General features: G+C 44.3%; 1 protein-coding gene across 2 annotated transcripts in view; it reads right to left on the bottom strand.

The window, feature by feature from the left end:
- Positions 1 to 24820, bottom strand: part of TAF3 (TATA-box binding protein associated factor 3) — a 251817-nt gene that overhangs the window by 206518 nt on the left and 20479 nt on the right. The gene's annotated exons all lie outside the window — the stretch shown is intronic.

The following is a 24820-nucleotide window of genomic DNA, read 5'->3' as shown; positions in this document are numbered from 1 at the left end:
ATTTGAACACACCCCACCCAAACCTAACTCTCTCTGCAAATGTTTTATCTGCCCCCCCTGCAGTGCACATGGTTTTGCCCAACTGCTAACAAATTTGCTGCTGCGATTAGATCTGAATTAGGCCCTATTTCTTATATTTAGTGCATGTGGAATTCTCAATGGAGCAGAATGATCAAAAACATAAAATAGTGTTTATTTCCATTAATAGATGTGTTGCATAATCACCCATTAACTGCACATCTTATAAACGCTACAGGTGATTTGCAGTGCAAAGATTTGAAGCAAGAGGCAAGGCTTAAGGCCAGTACACACTAGCCCAGAGGTTCCCAAACGCGGTCCTCAAGGCACCCCAACAGTCCAGGCTTTAGGTATAGCCATGGCTCAGCACAGATGATTAAATAAAAAATAAGAATTTACTTACCGATAATTCTATTTCTCGTAGTCCGTAGTGGATGCTGGGGACTCAGTCAGGACCATGGGGAATAGCGGCTCCGCAGGAGACAGGGCACAAAAGCAAGCTTTTAGGATCACATGGTGTGTACTGGCTCCTCCCCCTATGACCCTCCTCCAAGCCTCAGTTAGGTACTGTGCCCGGACGAGCGTACACAATAAGGAAGGATCTTGAATCCCGGGTAAGACTCATACCAGCCACACCAATCACACCGTACAACTTGTGATCTGAACCCAGTTAACAGTATGATAACAAAGAAGTAGCCTCTTAAAAAAGATGGCTCACAACAATAATAACCCGATTTTTGTAACAATAACTATGTACAAGTAATGCAGACAATCCGCACTTGGGATGGGCGCCCAGCATCCACTACGGACTACGAGAAATAGAATTATCGGTAAGTAAATTCTTATTTTCTCTAACGTCCTAGTGGATGCTGGGGACTCCGTCAGGACCATGGGGATTATACCAAAGCTCCCAAACGGGCGGGAGAGTGCGGATGACTCTGCAGCACCGAATGAGAGAACTCCAAGTCCTCTTTAGCCAGAGTATCAAATTTGTAAAATTTTACAAACGTGTTCTCCCCTGACCACGTAGCTGCTCGGCAAAGTTGTAATGCCGAGACCCCTCGGGCAGCCGCCCAAGATGAGCCCACCTTCCTTGTGGAGTGGGCTTTTACAGTTTTAGGCTGTGGCAGGCCTGCCACAGAATGTGCAAGTTGAATTGTGCTACAGATCCAACGAGCAATCGTCTGCTTAGACGCAGGAGCACCCATCTTGTTGGGTGCATACAAGATAAACAACGAGTCAGATTTTCTGACTCCAGCTGTCCTTGAAATATATATTTTCAATGCTCTGACAACGTCCAGTAACTTGGAGTCCTCCAAGTCGCTAGTAGCCGCAGGCACCACAATAGGCTGGTTCAAGTGAAAAGCCGAAACCACCTTAGGGAGAAAATGAGGACGTGTCCGCAGTTCTGCCCTGTCCGAATGGAAAATCAGATATGGGCTTTTGTACGATAAAGCCGCCAACTCTGAAACTCTCCTGGCTGAAGCCAGGGCCAATAGCATGGTTACTTTCCATGTAAGATACTTCAAATCTACCGATTTGAGAGGCTCAAACCAATGAGATTTGAGAAATTCCAAAACTACGTTTAGATCCCACGGTGCCACTGGAGGCACAATTGGGGGTTGTATATGTAGTACACCCTTGACAAAAGTTTGTACTTCAGGCACTGAAGCCAATTCTTTCTGGAAGAAGATTGATAAGGCCGAAATTTGAACTTTAATAGACCCCAATTTGAGGCCCATAGACAATCCTGCCTGCAGGAAATGTAGGAATCGACCCAATTGAAATTCTTCCGTTGGGGCCTTCTTGGCCTCACACCACGCAACATATTTTCTCCAAATGCGGTGATAATGTTGTGCGGTCACTTCCTTCCTAGCTTTAATCAAGGTAGGAATAACTTCCTCTGGAATGCCCTTTTCTTTTAGAATCCGGCGTTCAACCGCCATGCCGTCAAACGCAGTCGCGGTAAGTCTTGGAACATACAAGGTCCCTGCTGAAGCAGATCCCTTCTTAGAGGTAGAGGCCACGGATCTTCCGTGAGCATCTCTTGAAGTTCCGGATACCAAGTTCTTCTTGGCCAATCCGGAGCCACTAGTATTGTTCTTACTCCCCTTTTCCGTATAATTCTCAGTACCTTTGGTATGAGAGGCAGAGGAGGAAACACATACACTGACTGGTACACCCACGGTGTTACCAGAGCGTCCACAGCTATTGCCTGAGGGTCTCTTGACCTGGCGCAATATCTGTCCAGTTTTTTGTTGAGGCGAGACGCCATCATGTCCACCTTTGGTTTTTCCCAATGGTTCACAATCATGTGGAAAACTTCCAGATGAAGTCCCCACTCTCCCGGGTGAAGGTCGTGTCTGCTGAGGAAGTCTGCTTCCCAGTTGTCCACTCCCGGGATGAACACTGCTGACAGTGCTATGACATGATTTTCCGCCCAGCGAAGAATCCTTGCAGCTTCTGTCATTGCTCTTCTGCTTCTCGTGCCGCCTTGTCTGTTTACGTGGGCGACTGCCGTGATGTTGTCCGACTGGATCAACACCGGCTGACCCTGAAGCAGCGGTTTCGCCAAGCTTAGAGCATTGTAGATCGCTCTTAGCTCTAGTATATTTATGTGAAGAGACGTCTCCAGGTTTGACCATACACCCTGGAAGTTTCTTCCCTGTGTGACTGCTCCCCAGCCCCGTAGGCTGGCATCCGTAGTCACCAGGACCCAGTCCTGTATGCCGAACCTGCGGCCCTCTAACAGATGGGCACTCTGCAACCACCACAGGAGAGACAACCTTGTCCTTGGTGACAGTGTTATCCGCTGATGCATGTGCAGATGCGATCCGGACCATTTGTCCAGCAGATCCCACTGAAATATTCGTGCATGGAATCTGCCGAATGGAATTGCTTCGTAAGAAGCCACCATCTTTCCCAGGACTCTTGTGCATTGATGTACTGACACATTTCCTGGTTTTAGGAGGTTCCTGACAAGTTCGGATAACTCCCTTGCTTTCTCCTCCGGGAGAAACACCTTTTTCTGAACCGTGTCCAGAATCATTCCCAGGAACAGCAGACGTGTTGTCGGGGACAATTGAGATTTTGGAAGATTCAGAATCCACCCGTGTTGTTGAAGCACTACTTGGGTTAGTGCTACACCGACTTCCAGCTGTTCTCTGGACTTTGCCCTTATCAGGAGATCGTCCAAGTAAGGGATAATTAATACGCCTTTTCTTCGTAGAAGAACCATCATTTCGGTCATTACCTTGGTAAAGACCCGAGGTGCCGTGGACAAACCAAACGGCAGCGTTTGAAACTGATAATGACAGTCTTGTATCACGAACCTGAGATACCCTTGGTGTGAGGGGTAAATTGGGACATGCAGATAAGCATCTTTTATGTCCAGGGACACCATGAAGTCCCCTTCTTCCAGATTCGCTATCACTGCTCTTAGTGACTCCATCTTGAACTTGAATTTCTGTATGTACAGGTTCAAGGATTTCAGACTTAGAATAGGTCTTACCGAACCGTCCGGCTTCGGTACCACAAATAGTGTGGAATAATACCCCTTTCCCTGTTGTAGGAGGGGTACCTTGACTATCACCTGCTGAGAATACAGCTTGTGAATGGCTTCCAATACCGTCGCCCTTTCTGAGGGAGACGTTGGTAAAGCAGACTTTAGGAAACGGCGAGGGGGAGATCTTTCGAATTCCAACATGTAACCCTGAGATACTATCTGCAGGATCCACGGGTCCACCTGTGAGCGAGCCCACTGATTGCTGAAAATCTTTAGTCGACCCCCCACCGCTCCTGAGTCCGCTTGTAAAGCCCCAGCGTCATGCTGATGGCTTTGTAGAACCCGGGGCGGGCTTCTGGTCCTGGGCAGGGGCTGCTTGCTGCCCTCTCTTACCCTTTCCTCTGCCTCGTGGCAGATAAGTCTGTCCTTTTGCCCGCTTGTTTTTATAGGAGCGAAAGGACTGCGGCTGAAAAGACGGTGTCTTTTTCTGTTGGGAGGGGGTCTGAGGTAAAAAAGTGGATTTGCCGGCAGTTGCCGTGGCCACCAGATCTGATAGACCAACCCCAAATAATTCCTCTCCTTTATATGGCAATACTTCCATATGCCTTTTGGAATCCGCATCACCTGACCACTGTCGCGTCCATAAACTTCTTCTGGCAGATATGGACATCGCACTTACTCTCGATGCCAGAGTGCAAACATCCCTCTGAGCATCTCGCATATAAAGAAACGCATCCTTTAATTGCTCTAGAGTCAATAAAATACTGTCCCTATCCAGGGTATCAATATTTTCAGTCAGGGAATCCAACCACACTACCCCAGCACTGCACATCCAGGCTGAGGCTATTGCTGGTCGGAGTATAACACCAGTATGCGTGTATATACTCTTCAGGGTAGTTTCCAGCCTCCTATCTGCTGGATCCTTGAGGGCGGCCGTATCTGGAGACGGCAACGCCACTTGTTTTGATAAACGTGTGGGCGCTTTATCCACCCTAGGGGGTGTTTCCCAGCGCGCCCTAACCTCTGGTGGGAAAGGGTATAATGCCAATAACTTCTTAGAAATTAGCAGTTTTCTATCTGGGTTAACCCACGCTTCATCACACACGTCATTCAATTCCTCTGATTCTGGAAAAGCTACAGGTAGTTTTTTCACCCCCCACATAATACCCCTTTTTGAGGTACCTGCAGTATCAGAGATCTGCAAAGCCTCCTTCATTGCCGTGATCATATAACGTGTGGCCCTATTGGAAAATACGTTTGTTTCTTCACCGTCGACACTAGATTCATCTGTGTCGGTGCCTGTGTCGACTGACTGAGGTAAGGGACGTTTTACAGCCCCTGACGGTGTCTGAGACGCCTGAGCAGGTACTAACTGGTTTTCCGGCCGTCTCATTTCGTCAACTGACTTTTGTAATGTACTAACATTATCACGTAATTCCATAATTAAAGCCATCCATTCCGGTGTCGACTCCCTAGGGGGTGACATCACCATTACCGGCAATTGCTCCGCCTCCACACCAACATCGTCCTCATACATGTCGACACACACGTACCGACACACAGCAGACACACAGGGAATGCTCTTATCGAAGACAGGACCCCACTAGCCCTTTGGGGAGACAGAGGGAGAGTTTGCCAGCACACACCAAAAGCGCTATAAAATGTATATAAACAACCCTAATAGGTGTTGTTTTTGTTATATGCGCTTTAAATATATAAATATCGCCAAAATATGCCCCCCTTCTCTTTGTTACCCTGTTTCTGTAGTGCAGTGCAGGGGAGAGTCCTGGGAGCCTTCCTCACAGCGGAGCTGAGCAGGAAAATGGCGCTGTGTGCTGAGGAGAATAAGCCCCGCCCCCTATCCGGCAGGCTTTTCTCCCGGGTTTTGAGATATCTGGCCTGGGTTAAATACATACATATAGCCTCAATGGCTATATGTGATGTATTCTTTGCCATCAAAGGTATTAAATATTGCTGCCCAGGGCGCCCCCAGCAGCGCCCTGCACCCTCCGTGACCGTTCAGTGTGAAGTGTGTAGCAACAATGGCGCACAGCTGCAGTGCTGTGCGCTACCTTCATGAAGGCTGAAGAGCCTTCTGCCGCCTGTTTCCGGACCCTCGATCTTCAGCATCTGTAAGGGGGATCGGCGGCGCGGCTCCGGGACGAACCCCAGGGTGACCTGTGTTCCGACTCCCTCTGAAGCTATGTCCAGTAGCCTAAGACTCCAATCCATCCTGCACGCAGGTGAGTTGAAAATCTCTCCCCTAAGTCCCTCGATGCAGTGAGCCTGTTGCCAGCAGGACTCACTGAAAATAATAAACCTAAAAACTTTTTCTAAGCAGCTCTTTAGGAGAGCCACCTAGATTGCACCCTGCTCGGACGGGCACAAAAACCTAACTGAGGCTTGGAGGAGGGTCATAGGGGGAGGAGCCAGTACACACCATGTGATCCTAAAAGCTTGCTTTTGTGCCCTGTCTCCTGCGGAGCCGCTATTCCCCATGGTCCTGATGGAGTCCCCAGCATCCACTAGGACGTTAGAGAAATAAGATTTTAAACCTACCGGTAAATCTTTTTCTCGTAGTCCGTAGAGGATGCTGGGACTCCTTAAGGACCATGGGGATAGACGGGCTCCGCAGGAGACATGGGCACTTTAAGAAAGACTTTAGACTCTGGGTGTGCACTGGCTCCTCCCTCTATGCCCTTCCTCCAGACCTCAGTTAAAGAAACTGTGCCCAGAGGAGACGGACAGTACAAGGAAAGGATTTTTGTAATCCAAGGGCAAGATTCATACCAGCCACACCAATCACACCGTATAACTTGTGATATACTATCTAGTTAACAGTATGAAGAACAACATATCATCGGCCCAAAACCAATGAAACTATAACATAACCCTTATGTAAGCAATAACTATATAAAAGTCTAGCAGAAGTAGTCCGCACTTGGGACGGGCGCCCAGCATCCTCTACGGACTACGAGAAAAAGATTTACCGGTAGGTTTAAAATCTTATTTTCTCTAACGTCCTAGAGGATGCTGGGACTCCGTAAGGACCATGGGGATTATACCAAAGCTGCCAAACGGGTGGGAGAGTGCGGATGACTCTGCAGCACCGATTGAGCAAACAGGAGGTCCTCCTCAGCCAGGGTATCAAACTTATACCCCTCTCACACCGCAGCTTGTAACCGGTAATTTGCCATTTTTACTGGCTTCCTAAACGGTTCGAGCTGCGATGTGAAAGGGTCACCTTCAATTTACCGTTTACAAAAAAGCGGTATTTTGAAACGGTAAAAAAGCAGGGTCCTACCCGTTTCAGACCCATTTAATTGTGCAATGTGAAAGGGTCTGAAACGGTATTTGCAAGCCCCAGAAGTTGATAGGCTGTCTCCATGTGTGATCTCACCAGGCAGAAGCAGGAAATAAACATTTAAAATGACAACCACTGTTTTGTATGGGTGAAACAGGTTCAGTGTGAAAGGTACCAAAATGGTAATGAAATGGTAATATACTGGTTACAACATGCGATGTGAAGGGGGTTTAACTGCTCAGACCCGTTTTAAGAACCGTTTAAAGAACCGTTTCAAAAGCAGCTTTTGCGATGTGAAAGCAGCATTATAGAACTTTGCAAAGGTGTTTGACCCCGACCAAGTAGCAGCTCGGCACAGCTGTAGTGCCGAGACCCCTCGGGCAACCGCCCAAGACGAGCCCACCTTCCTAGTGGAATGGGCCTTAACCGATTTCGGTAACGGCAATCCTGCCGTAGAATGCGCCTGCTGAATCGTGTTACAGATCCAGCGAGCAATAGTCTGCTTTGAAGCAGGGCCGCCAACCTTGTTGGCTGCATACAGGACAAACAGTGCTTCTGTTTTTCTGATGCTAGCCGTTCTGGCCACGTAAATTTTCAAAGCCCTGACCACATCAAGGGACTCGGAATCCTCCAAGTCACGTGTAGCCACAGGCACGACAATAGGTTGGTTCATATGAAAGGATGAGACCACCTTAGGTAGGAATTGAGGACGGGTCCGCAACTCCGCTCTATCCATATGGAAAACCAGATAGGGGCTTTTATGTGATAAAGCCGCCAATTCCGAAACTCGCCTAGCCGAAGCCAAACATGACCACCTTCCAAGTGAGATATTTCAACTCCAATGTGACTTAAGGAAACTTAACACCACGTTAAAGGTCCCAAGGCACCCCCGGAGGTACAAAAGGAGGCTGAATATGCAGTACTCCCTTCACAAAAGTCTGTACTTCAGGTAAAGAGGCCAATTCCTTTTGAAAGAAAATGGATAAGGCCAAAATCTGAACCTTAATGGAGCCTAATTTTAGGCCCAAATTCACTCCAGTTTGTAGGAAGTGAAGAAAAAGGCCTAGATGGAATTCTTCCGAAGGAGCATTCCTGGCCTCACACCAAGAAACATATTTTCGCCATATACGGTGATAATGTTTAGACGTCACGTCCTTCCTAGCCTTTATTAGCGTAGGAATGACCTCATCCGGAATAACTTTTTCCGCTAGGATCTGGCGTTCAACCGCCATGCCGTCAAACGCAGCCGCGGTAAGTCTTGGAACAGACAGGGACCTTGTTGTAACAGGTCCTGCCTTAGAGGAAGAGGCCACGGATCTTCTGTGAGCATTTCTTGCAGATCCGGATACCAGGTCCTTCGTGGCCAATCTGGAACAATGAGAATTGTTCTCACTCCTATTTTTCTTATTATCCTCAACACCTTGGGTATGAGAGGAAGAGGAGGAAACACATAGACCGACTGGAACACCCACTGTGTCACTAGGGCGTCCACAGCTACCGCCTGAGGGTCTCTTGACCTGGCGCAATACCTTTGTAGCTTTTTGTTGAGACAGGATGCCATCATGTCTATTTGGGGTAGTCCCCACTGACTTGCAATCTGCGCGAAGACTTCCTGATGAAGTCCCCACTCTCCCGGATGCAGATCGTGTCTGCTGAGGAAGTCTGCTTCCCAGTTGTCCACTCCCGGAATGAACACTGCTGACAGAGCACTTACATGATTCTCCGCCCAGCGAAGAACTCTGGTGACTTCCGCCATTGCCACTCTGCTCCTTGTGCCGCCTTGGCGGTTTACATGAGCTACTGCGGTGATGTTGTCTGACTGGATCAGAACTGGTCGATTGCGAAGTAAGATCTCCGCTTGACGTAGGGCGTTGTATATGGCCCTTAGTTCCAGGATGTTGATGTGAAGACAAGTCTCTTGACTTGACCAAAGTCCTTGGAAATTTCTTCCCTGTGTGACTGCTCCCCAACCTCGGAGGCTCGCGTCCGTGGTCACCAGGATCCAGTCCTGAATGCCGAACCTGCGGCCCTCTAGAAAGTGAGCACTGTTTAGCCACCACAGGAGATATACTCTGGCCCTGGGGGACAGGGTCATCCGCTGATGCAATTGCAGATGCGACCCGGACCATTTGTCCAATAAGTCCCATTGGAAGGTCCTTGCATGGAATCTGCCGTATGGAATGGCTTCGTATGTTGCCTCCATCTTTCCCAGAACTTGAGTGCAATGATGTACTGACACTTGTTTTGGTTCATGACTAGAGTTATGAGTTCCTGCGCTTTTTCCGTCGGAAGAAAAACCCTTTTCTGGTCTGTGTCCAGAATCATGCCCAAGAAGGGCAGACGAGTTGTAGGATTCAGCTGCGACTTTGGAATATTGAGAATCCAGCCGTGTCGCTGTAAACACATTCAGTGAAAGTGATACGCTGTTCAGCAACTTCTCCCGTGATCTCGCTTTTATGAAGAGATCGTCCAAGTACGGGATAATCGTGACACCCTGCTTGCGCAGAAGCACCATCATTTCCGCCATTACCTTAATGAAAATTCTCGGGGCCGTGGAAAGCCCAAACGGCAACGTCTGAAATTGGCAATGACAATCCTGTACCGCAAATCTCAGGTACGCCTGAGGAGGAGGATATATGGGGACATGCAGGTATGCATCCTTTATGTCCAGAGATACCAAAAAATCTCCTCCTTCTAGGCTGGCGATGACTGCCCTGAGCGATTCCATCTTGAACTTGAACCGTTTTAAGTAAAGGTTTAGGGATTTTAAATTTAAAATGGGTCTGACCGAACCGTCCGGTTTCGGAACCACAGAGTTGAGTAGTACCCCTGCCCTCTTTGAAGCAGGGGAACCTCTACCACCACTTGTTGAAGCCACAATTTGTGAATCGCATTTAACACTATCTCCCTTTCCAGGGGTTGTTTCGGTAGGGCCGATTTGAAAAACCGGCAAGGAGGCACTTCTTCGAATTCCAGCTTGAAACCCTGGGAAACCATTTCTATTGCCCATGGATCCACCTGTGAGTGGACCCAGACGTGGCTGAACAGTCGAAGACGTGCCCCCACAGGAGCTGACTCCCTCAGGGGAGTCCCAGCGTCATGCGGTGGATTTTGCAGAGGCCGGGGAGGACTTCTGTTCCTGGGAACTAGCTGTGTTATGCAGCTTTTGCCCTTACCTCTGGCAAGAAAGGACGATCCACGTGCTCTCTTGCTTTTATTGGAACGAAAGGAATGCATTTGATAATGAGGCGCTTTCTTAGATTGTGAGGGAATATATGGCAAAAAATTTGATTTACCTGCCGTAGCCGTGGAGACGAGGTCCGAGAGTCCTCCTCCAAACAATTCCTCACCCTTGTAAGGCAACAACTCCATATGTCTCTTGGAGTCGGCATCACCAGTCCACTGTCAGGTCCATAAGACATGCCTAGCAGAAATAGACATAGCGTTTATCCTGGAACCCAGTAAACTAATGTCTCTTTGAGCATCCCTCATATACAAGACCGCATCTTTTATATGCCCTAGGGTCAATAAAATGGTATCCTTATCAAGAGTCTCAATATCCGTTGATAAGGAATCTGTCCATGCTGCTACAGCACTACAAACCCAGGCCGACGCAATAGCCGGTCTGAGCAACGTACCAGAATGTGTGTAAATGGACTTCAGGGTAACCTCCTGCTTGCGGTCAGCAGGATCCTTGAGGGTAGCCGTATCTTGGGATGGAAGCGCTATCTTTTTTGATAAGCGCGTCAAGGCCTTGTCCACCCTAGGGGAGGATTCCCACCGTATCCTGTCCTGCGACGGGAAAGGACACGCTGTTAGGATCCTTTTGGGAATCTGCAGCTTTTTGTCTGGAGTTTCCCACGCTTTTTCACATACTTCGTTCAGCTCATGTGAGGAGGGAAAGGAGACCTCAGGTTTCTTTCCTTTATACATGTGTACCCTCGTGTCAGGGACAGGGGGTTCCTCAGTGATATGCAACACATCTTTTATTGCGATAATCATATATCGAATACCTTTAGCCATCTTTGGCTGTAATTTTGGATCATCGTAATCAACACTGGAGTCTGAATCTGTGTCAACTATTTGGGATAGTGGGCGCGTCTGAGACCCCAAAGGTCCCGGCGACATAGGGACAGGCATGGGTTGACTCCCTGACTGTGCCCCAGCTTCGGCTTTGTCTAGCCTTTTGTGCAATAAATTAAAATTTCCACTTAAAACATTCCACATATCCATCCAGTCAGGCGTCGGCACCGCCGACGGAGACTTAACACTCAAACTCCCCGTCCTCCTTAGGTGAGCCCTCAACCTCAGACATGTCGACACACACACCGACACACCACACATACACAGGGAAGCTCTTTTCTGAAGACAGGTTCCCTACCAGGCACTTTGGAGAGACAGAGAGAGAGAGTATGCCAGCACACACCCCAGCGCTATATGACCCAGGAATAACACAGTAAATTAATGTTTACCCAGCAGCGCTGTTTTATGTATCTGCGCCAATTATGTGCCCCCCCCCCCCCCCCTCTGCTTTAAAACCCTCCGTCACCGTGTGTCAAGCGGGGGAGAGTCCGGGGAGCTTCCTCTCAGCGGTGCTGTGGAGAAAAATGGCGCTGGTGAGTGCTGAGGGAGAGGCCCCGCCGAGGGAGAGGCCCCGCCCCCTCGGCGGCGGGCTTCTGTCCCGCTCAATTTTTTCAATACATGGCGGGGGCTCTTTTTATACATGTACAGTGCCCAGCTGTACATGTATGAATGTGTGTGTGTGTGTGTATATATATATATATATATATATATATATATATATATATATATATACAAATATGATATAGCGCTGATTAATATCAAGCAGAGTATTTAACATATATAAATGATGTGTATATAAAAATACACTTGACGTGTGTCCATATAGTTGAATCACTGCAACTTCTTATAGATGCTACAAATGTGCACTAGATCCTCGTTTTATTAGTAGGACCGCAGCTCCCCTTCCAGCAATCCGAACTCCTCCGGAGAAGAAATATCTGTCAATAGAACATATATAGGGGGCGCTCCATAGTGCGTAAAAACTTTTTATTTTTAAAAATATACACAAAGTGTTAAAACCAGCTGTTTTTATATTCGTACCAGAAGGCAACCAGTGTGGGCTGGTTACCACGTGATTCAAATCAAATGATCGATGGGTATAGCAGGAACAAGTGTCAAGCGATCATACCGGATACCTCCACCCGCCGGCGGCTGGTCTCCCCAGGGTCTCGGGCAGGAATCACAGACGTCCCAGACTCCTCGCTCAGCAATACCAACGATCCTGTACGTCACCAGACTCCGCCCCAACGCGTTTCGTCATAGACTTCGCCAGAGGGCTGGAGTCTGTGACGTTCAGATCCATTATAAAGTGTTCACTGTCTAATTTACATAAATGTGAAATTGACTACACCTGAGCTGCAGGCTGTCGTTTGGTGCTATGACAGGCATATACCGTCTAGGTATTCCATGATTTTACATGGATGTCTAATACTAGTAGACTATAAATTAGTATCTTGAAAGATATTATTAATACCAACTCACCGTTAAAGGTGTAGGGATTACAGGAGCTGTACTAGCTTCATTTTTATACTATTACACCAATTTAGCCAATTTACAAACCACAGTGTGCAGCTGAGTTTACAATGCATTAAGTGTCTAATTTATACAGATATCTCAACTACAACACCTAAGCCGCAGGCTGTCGTTTGATTTAAATATATACGTTCTGATTTTTCCGAAATACTGCATGGAAGCGTGATGTTATTTAGCTGTAATTTAGTAGCTTAATAGCATTAAATACTGCTCAGCATTGAAGATGTATATGTTACAATAATAGTATTGCTTCCATATTTTAACTGATTTAGCCAATTAACAAACCACAGTATGCGGCTAGGTTTAACAATATATCTAAAATGATGGAGACATTATCCAGCAACCCTAGTGATACATTATAAAAATGATGCATACACCAGAACTTCTTACTTAACATCCATTTATGAAAATATTTTTTTATATGAATATAGATTAGTTTTTAGTGGAAGATATATACATGTAAGAATATATAGCCAACTCTTTTGGCTTCTATAAAACTACAGTACAGGTATATTGAGGAATAGTAAGAACAAAAATGACAAAATAATTAAATGAAATATATAAATATGGATATACATAGGATTATTAGCTGAAGTCTTATTTATAAATTTCATTTGAGGAACGGGGTGATCTCAAACCCTTCATTTAACTCCTCTGGCTTCAATGTTTTAAGAGTGAGTATCCAGAACGTTTCTCTTCGTTCCAGTTCTAGGTCCCTGTCTCCACCATTCTTGTTCACACTTATATGTTCAATACCTTTAAATCGGAGCTTCAAAGGGTCACTGGAATGGTGTTCCCTGAAGTGCCGTGGGACACTATGATTGGTGACCTGATTTTTTATGTTTCTAGTATGTTCAAGTATACGTGTTTTTAGCATTCTTTTTGTTTTACCTATATATCTATATCCGCAAGGACATATAATCATGTATACTACATGAGTGGAGTTACAATTAATAAAACTGTTAATTTGATATGTTTTAGTTTTACTTTTGTCATAAAAAACAGTTTTTTCCTTATCAATGAGTTTGCACACCTTACAACTGCCACATGCATGACTACCTTTGAGGTCATCCAAAAAATGTTTTTCTTTTTTCTCTCTAATGGGTTCTAGCCGACTTCTTGATAACATTGTTTTAACATTTTTGGCTTTCCTATAGAAAACCCCTGGGTGATTGGGAAGATGTTCCCCTAGTATAGGGTCTAATTGTAAAATGTGCCAGTTCTTTTTAAGTATCATTTTTATATCTCCTGCTTCATTATTGAAATCTGTGATAAATGGACATATGTTTTTATTTTTCTCCAACTCCATGCTTCCTACTTTATCCTTATATACAAGTAGGTCTTGTCTATCCTTATCCCTTGCTCGTTTTTTGGAATGTCCAATTAAGCCTAATGGGTAACCTCGATCCAGAAACCTCTCTGTATATATTGAGGCTTGTTCATCAAATTTGTCCAAAGTGGCACAATTTCGTCTTAGTCTAGTAAACTGAGAAAAAGGAATATTTCTTTTCCAGCTTGGTAAATGACAGCTAGAAAAATCAAGGTAGCTGTTGCAGTCGACTTTTTTAAAAAATGTGCATGTATTGATTTTTCCAGTGGTTATAGATTCAGTGCTATCAAGAGTAAGATCTAAAAATTCGATTTTAAATTTATCCACCTTATGTGTAAACTTTAAATTATATTCATTGATATTAATAGTATTAATGAATGTCTTCAACAGCTCCTCACCCCCCTTCCATATTATCAGAATATCGTCTATAAATCTTTTGAATAAGACTATGTGGTCCGCGAATTGACCTATTGATGAATTTTCCCATTCACCCATATATATGTTCGCTAGACTTGGTGCACAAATCGTGCCCATCGCCGTCCCGCACAACTGGATGTACCAGTCGTCCAGGAACGTGAAGTAATTGTGCACCAATACATAGTGGAGGCAGTCACAAATAAAGTTAACCAAAGGATTATTTAGTTCAGGATCATCTGATAATACATTCCTCACACTGTTGATGCCTTTCGTGTGAGGAATGGCCGTATACAGAGCCTGCACATCCACAGTGCACCACATGTAATTGCTTTCCCATTTTACATTTTCTAAAATTTGCAGGACATGAGTAGAGTCACGGATGTAAGATGGGAGATGAGTGGCATATTTCTTTATATAAGTGTCCACAAATTCAGACACATTAGACGTCAGGGAGCCTGTGCCGGCTACTATTGGCCGGCCTGGTGGCCTAATTGGATTTTTATGCATTTTAGGTATATGATAGAACGTAGCAATCTTGGGGTGTATATTGTATAGATATTTATATTCCTCTTGGGATATACATTTGTTCCCTACACCCTGATCAAGAAGAGTTTTTAATTCATTAATAAAACCCGCTGTGGGGTCCTCACTTAGTTTGTGGTAGGATGAGTTATCGTTGAGCAATTTATATGCTTCCTCTATACCATCACACGAGGGTCCAGTCTCCACTAGGTCGAAAAAGACGTCTAGAGGAAGGAGAGGAGCTGGAACTATCATCAAACAACTCAAAGAAAAGGAACATGGACTAGATAAACATGATGTAGGCATTTTTAATTTATCCAAAGCAGTACTTAATGATGCACAGAAAGATGTATTAAAAAAGGGCCTATCGTTTGCTCCATCCTGCCATGTTAATAAAACCAATCTACAGATAGATCTCAGTCTATATGTAAGAAATCTTACCCTCAAACGGCACTTTTTACGAAAGAATGATGCCCCCATTAGAAACTGGCAGAATGAGAATAAGGAAATAAACTCCTCTGGTCTCAAGTGTAAATCCACATATTTTCCAATAGAATCGAAGGGACCACATATAGAAATGTTTGCCCAGACATGCAGGAAAGACATAGAAAAACTTCAGAGAAATATGAATAGTCAGTTTTCCAATCTAAAAAAATCAGAGTTTCAAGCACTTAAAAGTCTATCTGAGAATTCTGACATTGTCATTAAAAGTGCGGACAAAGGGGGGGGTATAGTGATATTTGATAGAACTCACTACATAGAGGAAGCATATAAATTGCTCAACGATAACTCATCCTACCACAAACTAAGTGAGGACCCCACAGCGGGTTTTATTAATGAATTAAAAACTCTTCTTGATCAGGGTGTAGGGAACAAATGTATATCCCAAGAGGAATATAAATATCTATACAATATACACCCCAAGATTGCTACGTTCTATCATATACCTAAAATGCATAAAAATCCAATTAGGCCACCAGGCCGGCCAATAGTAGCCGGCATAGGCTCCCTGACGTCTAATGTGTCTGAATTTGTGGACACATATAAAGAAATATGCCACTCATCTCCCATCTTACATCCGTGACTCTACTCATGTCCTGCAAATTTTAGAAAATGTAAAATGGGAAAGCAATTACATGTGGTGCACTGTGGATGTGCAGGCTCTGTATACGGCCATTCCTCACACGAAAGGCATCAACAGTGTGAGGAATGTATTATCAGATGATCCTGAACTAAATAATCCTTTGGTTAACTTTATTTGTGACTGCCTCCACTATGTATTGGTGCACAATTACTTCACGTTCCTGGACGACTGGTATATCCAGTCGTGCGGGACGGCGATGGGCACGATTTGTGCACCAAGTCTAGCGAACATATATATGGGTGAATGGGAAAATTCATCAATAGGTCAGTTCGCGGACCACATAGTCTTATTCAAAAGATTTATAGACGATATTCTGATAATATGGAAGGGGGGTGAGGAGCTGTTGAAGACATTCATTAATACTATTAATATCAATGAATATAATTTAAAGTTTACACATAAGGTGGATAAATTTAAAATCGAATTTTTAGATCTTACTCTTGATAGCACTGAATCTATAACCACTGGAAAAATCAATACATGCACATTTTTTAAAAAAGTCGACTGCAACAGCTACCTTGATTTTTCTAGCTGTCATTTACCAAGCTGGAAAAGAAATATTCCTTTTTCTCAGTTTACTAGACTAAGACGAAATTGTGCCACTTTGGACAAATTTGATGAACAAGCCTCAATATATACAGAGAGGTTTCTGGATCGAGGTTACCCATTAGGCTTAATTGAACATTCCAAAAAACGAGCAAGGGATAAGGATAGACAAGACCTACTTGTATATAAGGATAAAGTAGGAAGCATGGAGTTGGAGAAAAATAAAAACATATGTCCATTTATCACAGATTTCAATAATGAAGCAGGAGATATAAAAATGATACTTAAAAAGAACTGGCACATTTTACAATTAGACCCTATACTAGGGGAACATCTTCCCAATCACCCAGGGGTTTTCTATAGGAAAGCCAAAAATGTTAAAACAATGTTATCAAGAAGTCGGCTAGAACCCATTAGAGAGAAAAAAGAAAAACATTTTTTGGATGACCTCAAAGGTAGTCATGCATGTGGCAGTTGTAAGGTGTGCAAACTCATTGATAAGGAAAAAACTGTTTTTTATGACAAAAATAAAACTAAAACATATCAAATTAACAGTTTTATTAATTGTAACTCCACTCATGTAGTATACATGATTATATGTCCTTGCGGATATAGATATATAGGTAAAACAAAAAGAATGCTAAAAACACGTATACTTGAACATACTAGAAACATAAAAAATCAGGTCACCAATCATAGTGTCCCACGGCACTTCAGGGAACACCATTCCAGTGACCCTTTGAAGCTCCGATTTAAAGGTATTGAACATATAAGTGTGAACAAGAATGGTGGAGACAGGGACCTAGAACTGGAACGAAGAGAAACGTTCTGGATACTCACTCTTAAAACATTGAAGCCAGAGGGGTTAAATGAAGGGTTTGAGATCACCCCGTTCCTCAAATGAAATTTATAAATAAGACTTCAGCTAATAATCCTATGTATATCCATATTTATATATTTCATTTAATTATTTTGTCATTTTTGTTCTTACTATTCCTCAATATACCTGTACTGTAGTTTTATAGAAGCCAAAAGAGTTGGCTATATATTCTTACATGTATATATCTTCCACTAAAAACTAATCTATATTCATATAAAAAAATATTTTCATAAATGGATGTTAAGTAATAAGTTCTGGTGTATGCATCATTTTTATAATGTATCACTAGGGTTGCTGGATAATGTCTCCATCATTTTAGATATATTGTTAAACCTAGCCGCATACTGTGGTTTGTTAATTGGCTAAATCAGTTAAAATATGGAAGCAATACTATTATTGTAACATATACATCTTCAATGCTGAGCAGTATTTAATGCTATTAAGCTACTAAATTACAGCTAAATAACATCACGCTTCCATGCAGTATTTCGGAAAAATCAGAACGTATATATTTAAATCAAACGACAGCCTGCGGCTTAGGTGTTGTAGTTGAGATATCTGTATAAATTAGACACTTAATGCATTGTAAACTCAGCTGCACACTGTGGTTTGTAAATTGGCTAAATTGGTGTAATAGTATAAAAATGAAGCTAGTACAGCTCCTGTAATCCCTACACCTTTAACGGTGAGTTGGTATTAATAATATCTTTCAAGATACTAATTTATAGTCTACTAGTATTAGACATCCATGTAAAATCATGGAATACCTAGACGGTATATGCCTGTCATAGCACCAAACGACAGCCTGCAGCTCAGGTGTAGTCAATTTCACATTTATGTAAATTAGACAGTGAACACTTTATAATGGATCTGAACGTCACAGACTCCAGCCCTCTGACGAAGTCTATGACGAAACGCGTTGGGGCGGAGTCTGGTGACGTACAGGATCGTTGGTATTGCTGAGCGAGGAGTCGGGGACGTCTGTGATTCCTGCCCGAGACCCTGGGGAGACCAGCCGCCGGCGGGTGGAGGTATCCGGTATGATCGCTTGACACTTGTTCCTGCTATACCCATCGATCATTTGATTTGAATCACGTGGTAACCAGCCCACACTGGTTGCCTTCTGGTACGAATATAAAAACAGCTGGTTTTAACACTTTGTGTATATTTTTAAAAATAAAAAGTTTTTACGCACTATGGAGCGCCCCCTATATATGTTCTATTGACAGATTATATATATATATATATATATATATATATACACACACACACACACACACACACACACACACATCTGTGCCATAAGAGAGGTTTATATTGCTGCCCAGGGCGCCCTTACAGTGACCGGAGTGTGTGAGGTGAAGGGGAGCAATGGCGCACAGCTGCAGTGCTGTGCGTTACCTCAGTGAAGATTCAAGTGTCTTCTGCCGCCTCAGATGGGTCTTTTCCTCACATACTCCACCGGCTTCTTTCTTCCGGCTCTGCGAGGAGGACGGCGGCGCGGCTCTGGGACGGACGGCGAGGGCGACACCTGCGTACCGATCCCTCTGGAGCTAATGGTGTCCAGTAGCCTAAGAAACAGAGCCCTGAACGCAGAGAAGTGGGTCTGTTTCACTCTCCTCAGTCCCTCGATGCAGGGAGTCTGTTGCCAGCAGGCTCCCTGAAAATAAAAAACCTAACAAAAATGCTTTCTTACAGGAAACTCAGGAGAGCTCCTGAAATGCACCCAGTCTCCACTGGGCACAGTATCAAACTGAGGTCTGGAGGAGGGGCATAGAGGGAGGAGCCAGTGAACACCCAGAGTCAAAGTCTTTCTTAAAGTGCCCATGTCTCCTGCAGAGCCCGTCTATCCCCATGATCCTTACGGAGTCCCAGCATCCTCTAGGACGTTAGAGAAATTGGCTACGGTGCTAATTAAGTCACCTGTGGCCAAGCATGGGTACATTTAAAACCAGGACCGTTGGAGTGCCTTGAGGACCGCATTTGGGAACCTCTACACTAGCCAATTCCTCGCCGATATAAAGACGCCCTCCCTCGTCTGAACATATACAGACGAGGGAGAGGGTCGTTAACAATGCACTGGAGCACGCATCGTTAACGACATTGAGTGTACACACTGGACGAGATTGTGAAAGATCTCGCTCAGATCGGCCCTTCTGAGCGAGAGCTTTCACTTTCTCGTCTAGTGTGTATGGGGCTTATGGCTGCGGATTATTCAACTGTCCTGCACAAGTGTTCTGATAATTCCTAGTACAGAAATAGCCTGACGCGCCTAAACCAGACTGTAATGAGCGAGATCAGCACGATAACGGGAGATAGCGGGTACGATATAATTTGAATCCGGCCCATGGACTACGATTGGGAATAGTAACCTGTGCCGAGTGCAGCATGGTGACAGAATTGGTAAAACACACAAAATTACACTAAAAAATAAAAAACAACCAGTGGCAACTCCAGAGGTGGTGCTGAAAACACAGTTCAAAATTCAAATAGGGAAGCCACACCAACTGCCATTCCAAACAGACTCACTGGAAGTTGGTGTGGCTACCATATTTGACTGTTGGAATGCACTGCAGCCCCAGCTCTGGAGCCACCACTGGTGTCAACCATTTTCAAGACATCCATTTTTGGTCAACCTAGTGACTATCTTTGTACTGTAGTGTGAAACACATGATATTCAGTGATAAGAATAGCAGTAGTGTTTTTTTATGTTGGTTTGTTTTAGCATATGCATATTTGTTCAATTAAATAAAAAGCAAAAGATGAAGTAAAAACAAAAATGTATGCTGGTCATAAACACACACTTATGCTGGGTACAGAATGGAGCAATACTGGCCAGGTATGTAGTTTCTGGCCAAAACGGAGTGACAGATCAGCATTTCGCTCAGTTTATGCCCAATATGCAGTATGAGTGGTCGCTAGCGACTTAAGGGCTAATACAGACCTGTTCGCTGCTGTGCGTTTTCACACATCGAGCGATCAGGTCTGAACTGCGCATGAACCGCAATGCGCAGGCGCAATTTTCCGAAGCGACGGGATGGTGTGAAAAATCCAATCGCACAGGCGATCACAAGAAGATTGACAGGAAGAGGGCATTTGTGAGTGGCAACTGACAGTTTTCATGGAGTGTCCGGAAAAACGCAGGAGGGACCCGCCATTTCATGGGAGGATTTGTGACGTCCGCTCCAGCCCCGATCATCCCAGCTGCTCATTAAGTCCTGGGCTGCGCAGAGACTGCACAAACTGCTGTTTGTGCAGCTCTCCTGCACATGCCATCGCACACCTGAACAGCGAATTCCCCTTCCCCTGTAGGCGGCGACTACCTGATTGCAGGGGTAGAAAAAATGCACCCTAGGGATCAGGTCTGAATTACCCCCTTAGTTCTATATAAATGAAGGATGAAATGATATGTCGCTCCGTCCTTCATACATGGTGTGTACCCAGGAAATGACATGTCAGCCCGCCGGGGCAACTTATCGTCAGGGTACATGTCACCTAATGTGTACCCAACTTAAAGGGCAATTGAATATTGAGATATTGCATCGAAACAGCATGGGAACACTTGTAATGGTAGCACGTTGTGACTGCAACATTACTAATTTTACTTCACACTCCCATAGATTTAAAAATGAGTGATGTTGGGCTCCCATAAATATTGCGCAGCCACACATCGTGATCTACAATTGCACCAAATTGAATGTCCTCAAAAGATTTGGTTTTATATCAGACCAATTGAATAAGGCCAGATATTTACCATTATTTGAAAAACGTATGTTTAAATATCAGTTAAACCATACATGAAAAGGTTGTTGATGTGTTGCTTATTTGCAGTTTTATTCCTATTTGGTTCTGGCCAAATGATGCTGCAGAATCTGTGCTGGTGCAAACGGGTGGTCCAGCACCACACATGGCAGTGATCAAATTCAAAATAAAGCTCAGGCTCACAACAGTGCTTGCTGCCAGGAGCAAAACAACCCGAGTCATAGCCCTCTAAGGGGACAGAGACAAGCCCAGACAGCGAGCAAGAACGGCAGAGAACACAATAGATGAATAAGGTGCATCAGGGGCGAGTTTTGTAAGTAGTTGGGGGAAGACAAACATTGGGCATGATTCAATACTAGGAGTTGAATAGCGCCGGAAATTAGCTCCCGCGGCTATTCAATACAGTGCAATGGTAAGTCGGAGAACGGCCGTGCTCCCGTACTAAACAGGGTGTTTTGTCGGGAGAACCGGCATTCTTCAACTTAAGAGTCTGGCGTGTTGCTGTTTTACGCTACGCTAAGGGCAGAAATTAGCATTGCGCCGGCACTTCTGTCGGATTTCTGCTCACACCCCTCCAGGGGTGCGAGAAGAAATCCCATTGCCGGGTGTCACAGGGCGCTGTATTGAATAGCCACGGGAGCTAATTCCCGGCACTATTCAACTCTCTTAGAACTGAATCACGCTCATTGCGTAGTTTGCGAGGGGGATATAAAATAAATTATATATAATCTATCTGTAAAAAATATTGTAAAGAAATGAGCAGAATGGATTTAGAAGGTTGTATAAAAAGAATATGATGCAGTATGAAATACTACTAAGAAATATTTGTTATATAGATCTATTAACTCGCTAAGAAAAAAAAATGGACAGTCTCACTACATTTATGTCCATATGATGTTGCAAATATAGAATAATATCAGATTCTGTAGTGTACTACCGTTTTAATACGATAGGGCAAATCTTAAAAGTAGCCATTCCTGATAGGCACACTTAGGCAATTAGGCTGTGATATTAGTATTTTTAGCTGGACATACACAATCAGGCCAATCTGCCCAGTACTGGTGGATTGCCCCAAAAAATTGTTCAATGTATGCATGATCGTCCAACATATCCTTCTGATCCAATATTTTTAAAGGTGCAAGTCAGCCACATTGGGCAGTATATGCCCTGCTACCGGTGACAGACGGACATATCCCCTTTCCCTTCACATGGGAAGAGAAAAGTTTCCTCCACAGGCGCAGATATAGCAGTCAATACACTGTGAGAGATCTAGGTCCACAATATCTGCAGTGTCTGAGGCTTAAAGATAAAATGACTGTCGGTCGGTCATATCTGCATGTGTATGCCCCGGATTTGTGTCCCACCGAGATTCAATTCTACCGGTAATAAACATCTTAGTAGGCACCTACTCCGCTCTTTATGCTGCTAGCGTGCAGGCTTGACACTGACGGTGTAGCTATCCCAGCAGACTGCTGGGCCTGATCTATCATAAGGGTCTCTTATGACAGATCGACGGAATATTCGTCCTAGATGCCAGAATATGGGTCTCAGTTCTGGAGCAATGCAACCTCTCGCAATAGATGCGTCTTGCCAGCAAGACTGAAACTGTCAGGACGGCTCTTTTGAGACTTTCCCTATCATGTTAAGACAAAAGTACACTACAGAATTGGACGCTGTTCTATATTTGCAATATCACATGGACATCAATGCCTTGTTGATGTCCTTTTCTTAAGCAACTAAACAGAGCTATATACTGTCTATGAAATGAAACCCTATGTTATGATCAATGTGTATTGGATGCTTGTTAATTAATATAGGGCAATTCAATTGTTTTATGGGCGCCCATCAGAGCTATTCAACTGTCGTCGTCATCCCCTCACCAGGATTAGCCACGCAAAGTGTCTATACCCAAACCACGTAATTTTCACACATTTCTGCTCGCACCCCAGGGGGCTGTGAGCTGGCATGTGTCTACATACTAAGGAGGTATCCTATTAGCCACATTAATTTTTTGGCCAGAAAAAAATAAAAATACATAGAGAAATAAATAAAACGGGCTAATATCGCTGTTTTAACCTGATGGTTATTTATAGCCTATTTTTAAATTGGCAGGAAAAAAATTATTGTTTTCAACTGAAAACACATGGATGCAGGATAAGTTCACAGACCCATGGGTTATCTCGTGCTTTAGCAGAACGTGGAAATTTGACAGTAGCGTTTTTTGCAGCAAATTGAATAAACAAAAAAAATAAAAAATTAATTCCACAAAGTGAAACACACAAAAAAAATAAAAATTAGAACGTTACGATTATTTAAGGTCCCTAATCATATATAACCAGTGTTATCACAAATTAAGTAAGACTTACAATTAACTAAAAACACAACACAAACCACCACATGCATAGTCTCTCCCTCTCTCCGGTGCTATCTGGAATAGATTTGCCAGTATGAATCCGGTCTCCACCCACAATCTTTTTATTTCCCACTCCCTGAATCTCCTACCCATTACTGAAACCTGGATTTCACCCTCTGACACTTCTCCCGCTGATTTCTCCTCTGGGGGACTCACATTCTCAAACACAGCCCAGCGCAGGGGTTGTCAAGGAGGTGGTGAGGACCTATCCTCTGGTTACTCCTACCATACCCTCAGAACCGTCCCTTTCATGCTCTTCGAATTTCATGCTTTACGCTAGAGATAAGCTGGTTCTCAAAACGGCATCTCATTGTCTCTCGGATGTCACGTGTTTGGTTAGCCGGATAAATCCGAACTTGCGTTAATTCTGGTGTTAAGAACACAGTAAATTCGAACCTGCACATCTCTACTTTACGCTTCTTCCATCCTGTTAATCAAGTAGATGTAATTTACCGTCCCTCTGCCTCTCCTTCCAAATTCCTTGACCGCTTTACTTCCTGTCTCTCTCAATTCCTCTCTTCAGATCTTCTCTCCATTATCTTTAGGCAACTTCAACATTCCAATTGATAGCCCCACAGAATCTGGCCTCTACTGTAAACTACTTACCCTCACATCATCATTTGGTCTCTGCCAATGGACATCCTCACATGTTAGTGGGCACTCACTTGATCTGGTCTTCACCCACCGTTTTGATATTCCCGTTTAACACCAATTCCCCCCTCTGACCATCACCTGCTATCTTTAACTTATCTCTCAGATCAACAACACTTTATGCCTCCATAACCTGGGTACACACTTGAGTGACGGGTATTAGTTACGACATTGGAACTTATGCCCGTCAGGCCAGATTGCCCATACACACTGGTACAATGCGAATGAAGGACAGAGCGATAATAGCATAATTTAACATACTACAGGACACTAGCAATATAATCAGGTTTGATGGGCAGCACACCAAACCTGGAGACATCGCTAGCGACCGCAGGCACCCGTATATCGGGCATACACACTGCCCGATATGTGCTGATGTGAGTGATGTCGGATGACATATCGCTCCGTGCGTACCCAGCTTAAGGCTACCAACACCAAGCGTAACATTGACGCCATTGACAACGTTTCCCGATCTTCCCTGCTCTACTCACTTCTTTCCCCTATTTTTTTCTCTCCTGCCCTGAACAAGCCACTTTCCTATACAATGCCTCCCTTTCTACTGCTCTTGACTGTTTCTCCAGTAAGCACTACTCACTCTCACAGATTAACACTTCAACCCTGGCATTCCAAATACACCCGATACCTGAAAAAGTGCTCACGAACAACTGATCGGCAGTGGAGGAAACCATGCTCTAAGGCAGACTTCCTCCAT

The sequence above is a fragment of the Pseudophryne corroboree genome, chromosome 6 (assembly GCF_028390025.1).
Source record: "Pseudophryne corroboree isolate aPseCor3 chromosome 6, aPseCor3.hap2, whole genome shotgun sequence".
NCBI classification, from domain to species: domain Eukaryota; kingdom Metazoa; phylum Chordata; class Amphibia; order Anura; family Myobatrachidae; genus Pseudophryne; species Pseudophryne corroboree.
Note: the sequence above shows the minus strand (reverse complement) of the source record. Positions and strands in the feature narration are given on the sequence as shown.